This window comes from Rana temporaria, chromosome 1 (genome assembly GCF_905171775.1).
Source record: "Rana temporaria chromosome 1, aRanTem1.1, whole genome shotgun sequence".
NCBI classification, from domain to species: domain Eukaryota; kingdom Metazoa; phylum Chordata; class Amphibia; order Anura; family Ranidae; genus Rana; species Rana temporaria.
This window is the reverse complement of record NC_053489.1, coordinates 19,842,127-19,853,112: the sequence shown is the minus strand read 5'-3', so window position 1 is coordinate 19,853,112 and position 10,986 is coordinate 19,842,127.

Below are 10,986 nucleotides of genomic sequence, written 5' to 3'. Positions count from 1 at the left end.
CAGCCATATTGTTACCATCATCATCATCATCATTATGAATGACATTATCATCAGCATTATGATTTTTGGGTACATTGACTGCCTTCTGTCTACCTATTGTACATAAGTGGATGGAAGGTGGATGTTACAGGATTGGGTGATATTTTGGAGCTTCAATTTTTTGTTGCTCTTACACGCCCCCCAGCATGCACAAGCAAATTACTGTCACTGGACATTGGTCAGTGCTGTTCACAAAAAAATGCCGTGACCAATCAAAGCATCACACAATGTACAGGTAGAGTGCTGGTGAAATATTCAGAGATTCACCTATATATTTCTCTACCTATAGCAAGAAGCAGGAACCTAGCCCTAAACAATGTACTGGACAGACAGTATATCACAGGGGACAGGTGGAGTGCTGGTGAAATATGCAGAGATTCACCTATATAATTCTGTCCCTATAGCAAATAGCTGGAACCTCTCCCTAAACTATGTACTGGACACACACAGTATATCACAGGTGGTGACAGGTGCAGTGCTGGTGAAATATACAGATAGTCACCTATAGATTGCTGTCCCTATAGGAAATAGCTGGAACCTCTCCCTAAACTATGTACTGGACACACACAGTATATCACCGGTGGTGACAGGTGCAGTGCTGGTGAAATATACAGATAGTCACCTATAGATTGCTGTCCCTATAGGAAATAGCTGGAACCTCTCCCTAAACTATGTACTGGACACACACAGTATATCACAGGTGGTGACAGGTGCAGTGCTGGTGAAATATACAGAGAGTCACCTATAGATTGCTGTCCCTATAGCAAGTAGCTGGAACCTCTCCCTAATTATGTACTGGACACACACAGTATATCACAGGTGGTGACAGGTGCAGTGCTGGTGAAATATACAGAGAGTCACCTATAGATTGCTGTCCCTATAGCAAGTAGCTGGAACCTCTCCCTAATTATGTACTGGACACACACAGTATATCACAGGTGGTGACAGGTGCAGTGCTGGTGAAATATACAGAGAGTCACCTATAGATTGCTGTCCCTATAGCAAATAGCTGGAACCTCTCCCTAAACTATAAGATGCAGATCTCACAGAAATAAACAGTGCTTGTGTAGATTTCTGAAGCAGGATACACCTCTCTGACACTGTCCCTCAATCAGCAGCAGCCTCTCCCTACACTAGCTAATGCAGAGTGACGAGCTGTGCTGTGTGCCTCTATCTGATATAGAGGCTGGTCACATGCTGGGTCACATGCTGCACTGGCCAATCACAGCCATGCCATTAGTAGGCATGGCTGTGATGGCTTCCTAGTCACACTAGTAAAACAAATGGCGATTGGCTGCCGTGCAGCGCGCCATAAAATAGCCGAACTCCGAACCCAAACTTTTTCCAAACTTTTTCCAATCGGGTTCGAGAGCAAAAAAAAAACAAAGTCTGTACCGAACCCGAACTTTACAGTTCGGGTTCGCTTAACCCTAGTCGTGTGTACAAGGCCTAAGACCTCTTTCACATTGAGGCGTGGAGTCGCGGTGACGGTATAGCCGCGCTATTTGTAGCGCGGCTATACCGTCGTATTTACCGCGGTATTACCGCGCTTTCCCATTGATTTCAATGGGAAGGCACGGTATAGGAGTGGTGAACACACCGCTCCTATACCGCGGTAAAGATGCGGCTAGCAGGACTTTTGGAGCGTTCCTGCTAGCGCACCGCTTCAATGTGAAAGCCTTCGGGCTTTCACATTGAACACTACAGGGCAGGTTTTTTCATGCGGTATAGCAGCGCTATTTTTAGCGATGTACCGCATGAAAAACGCCTCAATGTGAAAGGGGCCTAAGGGATAGCTGGGGTCTTCTGAACAGCAGAGAAGGGACAGGTGACAAACAGGCAGTTTTGTTTTGTTTGGTTGGTTTGCTTTATCTCTTTGCAGGTGAAATATGAGCAAAGGACGTCATGGCAGCTGATCGTGTGGTGGTGGTCGGTCTTTAGACGGTGGAAGTAAATACGGTTGAGATAAAAGTGTGGGGGGCCCTCTGATGTATTCCAGTTACTAAGGTTAGCTGGAATACGTTAATGGTTGCACTGCGGGTGTGGGAGCTGGTGTGTCACGGCTGGAGGCCTGGTATGGTAAAAGGTTCCTCATTGTTACAAGTGGAACAAGTTGGAATTCTGGTGGCCATCATAAGGCCAACAGTCTGATAAGTTGTTTTTGTTAATAAAAAGGCTGCTATGGCCATTTGTACTCCAATTCATGTGTGGTCTCTTTCATTTAGTTAATAGCAAGGGGGGTGGTGAGTACTCATGGTCGGGCAGACACAAAACAAGGTGGCACATTTTATCTACACTGGTCAAGTATATCATGAAAATTAATAAATATAATACTGAATTTCTGAAAGTGTACTGAATATGAAACATAAGAATAAACCGACTTTATTAGATCAGTTACACTGATATAGATGTTATATTTTCAGAGTGATGTTACTATTATTCTGTTCTTTGTTCTGTAGTGTAAATCGGTCTCAGCCGATGTGTATAAAGCTCCGGTGATTGCGGCTACTTCTGGGCAGATCTGCCGGTGACTGAGAAGATCTGTTGTGTGACATGAAATGTTCTCCGGTGTTCTGTGTCTTTTACCTGCTGATCCTCGTCCTTCCCATCACATCCTATGGAGAAGTATTGACCCCGAGCTCAGCACCTGCTTGTAGACTTGGTAGGACAAAGCCAGTGTTTGAGTATGAATATTACCAGGAGGGAGACGTCATCATTGGAGGATTGATCTCTGCTCACGTGCAGAGCCTAGTCAATACAAACATTACAAAATTTATAACTGGTTTGGATGGTTCTGTAATCCTTTCCGAGTGTTATGTGTAAGTTTCCATTTCTTATCTCACTCTCTGTATAATTCAACAAAGATAAATATAATGGTTTGTCTTCATTTTCAGTGTATTGTTTTATGAAAATTTACAAATGTATCCACAAATGTTTTTTTTTTTATATATATATATATATATATATATATATATATATATATATATATATATATATATATATATATATATATATATACTGTCTCCTTATTAGAATACAGTCTGTGTTTCTCCAATAAATATTGAATACATGGGGCTTCAATAATATTGTGTTTTCAAGCCATGTTGGGATTTCTGATAAATAACCATATCATGTCCTTATAGACGGCTCCTGCAGATGGTTCCATCTCTGCCAGCAGTGAGGGAGGGAGGGAGGGGGGTGTGCTGTCTTTCTATAACTTGTGTGTATGATCTCCTACTATTCAGGGATGTTTAAAATAAAGCCTTTTCACAGCATAACAGTAACTCAGGCTGGTGAAAACGTAGGGGTACTGTATATGTAGAAATCAGTGAATACAGTATGACATTCAACAAACATTCACTACGTATGAAAACTAGAAACTAAGAGAATGGACTTTAAAGGCACACGGGTAACCCATGTAAAATAATTACCGTATTAATCGTCATATAACGCACACTTTTTTCCCCTTAAAATCAGGGGGAAATCGTGGGTGCGCGTTATACGCCAATGTAATTTACTTTTACCAATGGGGGGGGGGGGGGGGGTGTCGTGCCGGCCGTCCCACCTCTCCTGGTCCTGTCCCGAGCGGTTTGAACAGACTAAGCGGATTGTGTGGTTTGAGCGGGGAATCCTGACCTGATCAGCTTTGCGGGGACCCTTGGGGACCCAATCCGGCGCTGTCTTGAACGGGGTATCAACACCTGGAGACCCGATCCGACGTGATCCGTCTTGAGAACCAAGAGGTGCGGGAGTACAGACGGGACTACAGACGCTGACGCCAAAGCTGGGTGAGTGGAGCGGCTCATGCTGGGACAGGAGAAGCAGGTAGAAGGGCAGAGTATCCCCCCCCACCCATACAGCACTCGCCTGCAGTCCCAGGCTGGAAGCAGTGCAGGCAGTTTGAAAACGATTGTGCCGCCTTGTCCGGCACTTGATGGGACAGGTGACAGAGAGCCATATAACTATCTGTGTAATGTGCTGAGATCTGTGTAATGTGCTTGGATCTGTGTAATGTGCTTGGATCTGTGTAATGTGCTGGGATCTGTGTAATGTGCTGGGATCTGTGTAATGTGCTTGGATCTGCGTGATGTGCTGAGATCTTTGGCCCGGATTCACAAAGCACTTGCGCCGACGTATCTCAAGATACGCCGCGTAAGTGCAAATATGCGCCGTCGTATCTGTGCGCCAGACCCACAAAGTAAGATACGCCTAAAAATAGGCTTTATCCCGCCAGGGGGAAACTTGCCTACGCCGGCGTAGCAGGGGCGCACATTTAGGCTGATCGCTCCCATTGATCAGCTATTCAAATATGCAAATGAGGAAAATACGGCGATTCACGAACGTAAGTGCGCCCGACGCAGGCTACGACTGGTGCGCGTAAGGTGTACGTCCGGCGTAAAGTTAAGCCCCATAAAGCAGGTGTAACTCAGCAGCAGACTTGCAAATGTCTGCACCAGGGAACTCAATCCGGCGTATTTTACGTAGTTTACTTTAGACGTGAATATGGCTAGGCGTAGGTTACGTTCACGCCATAGGCAGTGATCTGGCGTATCTAAGGCAGTTGTTCCGACGTGGTTATGAGCATGCGCAGAGGGATGCGTCGTCGTCTCGGCGCATGCACAGTTGTTGATACGTATCTGTCTGGCGTTCGGCCCATCATTTGCATGGGGTCACGCCTCATTTGCATGGCTCACGCCCACTTCCACCTACGCTGACTTACACCTTCGAAACCGAGCACAGTTTTGAGTGCATTGGCTTTGTGAATTCAATGCTTGCCTCTCTGCGCTGCGTTGGTGTAGCGTACAGGAGAAACGCTACGGCGGTATAAATGTGCGCCGCTGTCTGTGAATCTGGGCCTATGTGTAATGTGCTGAGATATGTGTGCAATGTGCTGGGATCCGTGTGTAATGTGCTGGGATCTGTGTGTAATGTGCTGGGATCTGTGTAATGTGCTGGGATCTGTGTGTAATGTGCTGGGATCTGTGTAATGTGCTGGGATCTGTGTAATGTGCTGGGATCTGTGTGTAATGTGCTGGGATCTATGTGTAATGTGCTGGGATCTGTGTAATGTGCTGGGATCTTTGTAATGTGCTGGGATCTGTGTGTAATGTGCTGAGGTCTGTGTGTAATGTGCTGGGATCTGTGTAATGTGCTGAGATATGTGTAATGTGCTGGGATCTGTGTAATGTGCTGGGATCTGTGTAATGTGCTGGGATCTGTGTAATGTGCTGGGATCTGTGTAATGTGCTGAGATCTGTGTAATGTGCTGGGATCTGTGTAATGTGCTGGGATCTGTGTAATGTGCTGGGATCTGTGTAATGTGCTGAGATCTGTGTAATGTGCTGAGATCTGTGTAATGTGCTGGGATCTGTGTAATGTGCTGAGATCTGTGTGTAATGTGCTGGGATCTGTGTAATGTGCTGAGATCTGTGTAATGTGCTGGGATCTGTGTGTAATGTGCTGGGATCTGTGTAATGTGCTGGGATCTGTGTAATGTGCTGGGATCTGTGTAATGTGCTGGGATCTGTGTAATGTGCTGGGATCTGTGTAATGTGCTGAGATCTGTGTAATGTGCTGGGATCTGTGTAATGTGCTGAGATCTGTGTAATGTGCTGAGATCTGTGTAATGTGCATCGGGGGGGGGGGGGGCTTTGGTCTGTGTAATGTGCAGGGGGGCTTTGGAATATAAAAGGGGCTGTTGAAAGTTTTTTTCCTGAAATTTCCCTCTTAAAATTAAGGTGTGCGTTATACGCCGATAAATACAGTAAGTTTTTTTTTATTATAGAAAATTATTAAAACAGTTATACATAAAAATATATAGAATTCGTAATATTATTAAATGACCTGCACACAGGTTCTGATGTCACTTCCAAAATACACAATTGTATTACTAAACCCAGTGGTACAATGGTTAGGATTCCAATGACGATAACCAGATGGGAGTGTAGACATGGAATAGTTGAATCAGGGTGTGAATCCAAGTACAAGAAATTCGCTCTACATGTTACGCCTAGAAGTACGCTTCTTCGGGAGCATAAAGATAGAAAAAAAACTGTTTGTGTAAACAATTTTAGCCACAGGACTTTGGAGGGGTATCAGAACAACCAGCCAGTCCAGGATGTAAGGTCATGTAAATATCAGCCACAGATGTTTGTTATAATGATTTGCTGGTAAGCAAAGAATATATAAGAAGGGTATATCCAGGAAAAGGTCTAGCCAGCACATCAAAATATTATAAAGGAAGGGAATTAGGACTTTAAATGGGTTGTAAAGGTACAATTTTTTTCCCTAAATATCTTCCTTTACCTTAGTGCAGTCCTCCTTCACTTACCTCATCCTTCCATTTTGCTTTTAAATGTCCTTATTTCTTCTGAGAAATCCTCACTTCCTGTTCTTCTGTCTGTAACTCCACACAGTAATGCGAGGCTTTCTCCCTGGTGTGGATTGCCGTGCTTGCCCCCTCCCTTGGATTACAGGAGAGTCAGGACACCCTCTAACACACAGCTTCTTTCTCTATCTGCAACGTAGAGAGCGCCCTGACTCTCCTGTAGTCCAAGGGAGGGGGCGAGCACGACACTCCACACCAGGGAGAAAGCCTCGCATTACTGTGTGGAGTTACAGACAGAAGAACAGGAAGTGAGGATTTCTCAGGAGAAATAAGAAAATTTAAAAGCAAAATGGAAGGATGAGGTAAGTGAAGGAGGACTGCACTAAGGTAAAGGAAGCTATTTAGGAAACAAATTGTACCTTTACAACCTCTACAACCTTTAAATTATTAGGTAGATTCAGAAAGAGTTAGGCCTGCTTATCTACAGATAAGCCGACCTAACTCTGAAACTGCACCGACCTATGTTTAAGTGTATTCTATAACAGAGATCCACTTAAACATATCTAAGATACGACAGCTTGCGCCGTCCTATCTTAGATTGCAATGTTGTTGATGGCCGCTAGATGGCGCTTCCATTGTGGCCGGCGTAGATTATGCAAATTAGGGGATACGCTGATTCACGAACGAACGCCAGGCCGACGCAGTCGAATTACGTCGTTTCCGTAAGAGATAGGCCGCCTAAAGTTAGAGCTATGCTCTAGTGGAATAGTAATGTTAAGTATGGCCGCCGTTCCCGCCGCAAAATTCAAAATTTGTACGTTGTTTGCGTAAGTCGTCCGCGAATCGGGATTTACGTAGTTTACGTCCACATCAAAATCAATAGGCCCGTACGGCGTACTTAGCCGCAATGCGCACTGGGAAATGTAGTCGGCCGGCGCATGCGCAGTGTAAAAAAATGTCAAAAACGTGAGGTCAAGCCTCATTACCATGATACACGCCCCCCTCCAAGTCATTTGAATTAGGCGCCCTTACGCCCGCTCGTTTGAGGCTACGTAGATTAACAGGTAAGTAGATTGAAAATCACTACTAGCCTAGTTAATTTACGGCGGTGTAGCCTAAACAGGCTAGGCTACGCCGCCCTAAAGTTATTCCAATCTCTCTGAATCTACCTATAAGTGTATGGTCCAAGTGAGCACACACTTCCATCTCTATTAATCATTAAAAAAATAAAAAGGGAGAAATTTGGGACTTTAGATGAGATGTGTGTTAGAAAAAAAACAAATGGATTATACGATCAAAAGAGGTTTATGGATATAAATATGCATGGGACATGGTACATAGCACATGGCACAAGGCGGAGAAAACCACACTCAATGGCTAGCTCACCCTGGACACTTTTCATCGCTACCTTTGAGTGTGGTTTTCTCCGCCTTGGCTGCCTGCAGTCTTTTGCCCTGTACACACGATCGGATATCTGATGGAATCTAAACCAATGGATTTTTTCGTTGGATATCCGATGAAGCTGACTTTCATCAGTCTTGCCTACACACCATCAGTCAAAAATCCAATGCGGTGACATAAAATTAGTGTTGCTCACGAATATTCGTATTGCGAATATTCGGCTCGAATATGGCATATTCGAGTATTCGCGAATATATCGAATTTCGCGGCCAATATTCGCTATTCCGAATATTCGCATTTTTTCAATTTTATTTTTAAAACAGATCACATCCTAGTGATCTCCATCGACGTCGCTGGTATGATTAGAGACACTGGGCCGAGTAGCTGAAGCGATAATTTTATATTGCCGAATATTCGCAATGCGAATATTCGGCAATAGGAATATTGCGCGATTATTTTCTCCGCCCTTCTTTTGCATCAGAGCCAATCAGAGTTCTCCTACCACAGTTGTTAAAATGTCGCTATCATTTTCGCATCCGCATTAGCGCAATTTCGCAATATTGTTTTTTGGATAAAATGTCACGAATATTCGATTTCAGAATATTAGCGAATACTTTCTCCGCCCTTCTTTTGCATCGGAGCCAATCAGAGTTCTCCTACCACAGTTGTCGAAATTCCGCAATCAATTTCGCATTTGCATTTGCGAAATTTCGATAATATATCACGAATATTCGATTTCAGCATGAGCCAATCAGAGTTCTCCTACCGCACTTGTCGAAATTTCGCAATAAATTTCATTTGGATAAAATATCACGAATATTCGATTTTAGCGAATATTTCTCGAATATTCGGCTATATATTCGTGATATATCGCGAAATCGAATATGGCGTATTCCGCTCAACACTACATAAAATACTACGACATGCTGAGAAAAATGAAGTTCAATGCTTCCGAGCATGCGTCCACTTGATTCTGAGCATGCGTGGATATTTCTCCGATGGAGTTCCACACAGACGATCGTTTTTTTGCTATCAGTTTTTTATCCATAGGAAAATTTTAAAACATGTTCTATTTTTTTTCACCGATGGAAAACAAACCGATGGGGCCCACACACGATCGGTTTGTCCGGTTGAAAACGGTCCATCTGTCTTTTTTCATCAGACAAACCAATCGTGTGTACAGGGCTTTACGCCCCCTCAGCTCCCGGCATGGATATTTTCCGGCCTTCCTTAGCCATCAGGCTTTAGCATTCCATGACCATTTTCAGAGCTGTAATTGTGGGGTGCTTTGGTTTTGTCCTTCCCTTGCATCCTTATTTAATTCATTGGAGTCATTTTGGATATATTTTTTATAGACATGAATACTGCATTTGCTTCTGAAGAAGTGGAACCGAATCCACGAAACGCGTCACGCTCATTAATGCATTTTTTTTTTATTCAATCATGTTTGTATACAGTTTTCCTTGGATTTTACCAAGCATGTGCAATAATGGAATTCCTACATGTCTATTATATGCCTATCAGCTTGTCATATCTGCTATGTACCATGTCCCATGCGTATTTATATGAATAAACCTCTTTTGATCGTATAATCCATATGAAAATACGTTTTTTTTTTTATAAAATGTTGCCAATAAATTATCATTTATCATAAATTTAGGCCAAAAAGTATTCTGCTACCTTTTTTTGGTAAAAAAAGAACCCAAATTAGTGTACATTATTTAGGATTTGTGGAAGTAATAGAGTCTGCAAACTATTATATACACAGCAGGGACATGCAGTGAGGTCAGTGGCTGGGTAGGCACCAGCGGCGGTGCGTCCATAATGGCCGCCCCCTCTCTCCCCTGTGCCGTCACTCAAGTACACAATACATAGAGATTCATGCATTGCATGACTCTCTATGTATTGTCGCCGCTGCCGCCCCCACTATTCAGATGGCCGGCCCCCTGGTGAGCACCGGCCATCTGAATAACAGCAGTTTGTTGGTGTTTGTAAGCTTTCCGATTACAGCCTGTTGGCTCTAATCGGCTTCCAAATAGTTAACCAGGGGACGCAGGGGGTGTGCGTTCCCTGGTTAACACTGACACTCGTCTCAGCCAATCAGGTTCACCGAGTCTGGTTACAGGTAACCTGATTGGCTGAAGCGTCATCGAGGGCAGTACTCGGGAGAAGACATAGAGGGAGGATGGCTGACCCGAGAAAGGTAAGTCCTGGGGGACGGGGGCAGCAATCTGGCGGTTATTGAGGGGGCAAACTGGCAGCAATTGATGGACACAGTGGTGACAATTGATGGGCACAGTGGCGACAATTGATGGGCACAGTGATGACAATTGATGGGCACAGTGGTGACAATTGATGGGCACAGTGGCTGCATTTGATAGCATAACACAGTGGCGACAATTGATGGCATGGCACAGTGACTGCATTTGATGGCACAGTGGCGACAATTGATGCCACAGTGGCGACAATTGATGGCACAGTGGCGACAATTGATGGCACAGTGGCGGAAATTGATGGGCACAGTGGCGACAATTGATGGGCACAGTGGCGACAATTGATGGGCACAGTGGCAACAATTGATGGCACATTGGCGACAATTGATGGGCACAGTGGCGACAATTGATGGGCACAGTGGCGACAATTGATGGGCACAGTGGTGACAATTAATGGCACAGTAGCTGCGTTTGATGGCATGGCACAGTGGCTGCATTAGATGGCGACAATTGATGGCACAGTGGCGACAATTGCTGGGCACAGTGGCGACAATTGCTGGGGAGAAATAATTCTAGCACTAGATCTCCTCTAACTCTAAACATGTAACCTGTAAACAAAATTAAAGTGTCTCCTATGGTACTGGTACTGAAGTTTGGCGCCATTCCACAAGTGTACACAATTTTAAAGTGTGACATGTTAGGTATCTTTACTCGGCATAATATCATCTTTCACATTATACAAAAGAATCAGGTTAACTTTAGTGTTTTCTTTTTTTATTCATGAAACTGTTTTTTTCCCACCAAAAAAATTTGTTTAACCACTTCCATACCGGGCACATATACCCCCCTCCTGACCAGGTGAAATTTCAGCTTCCAGCACTGCGTCGCTTTAACTGACAATTGCGCGGTCGTGCGACGTGGCTCCCAAACAAAATTGGCGTCCTTTTTTCCCCACAAATAGAGCTTTCTTTTGGTGGTATTTGATCACCTCTGCGGTTTTTATTT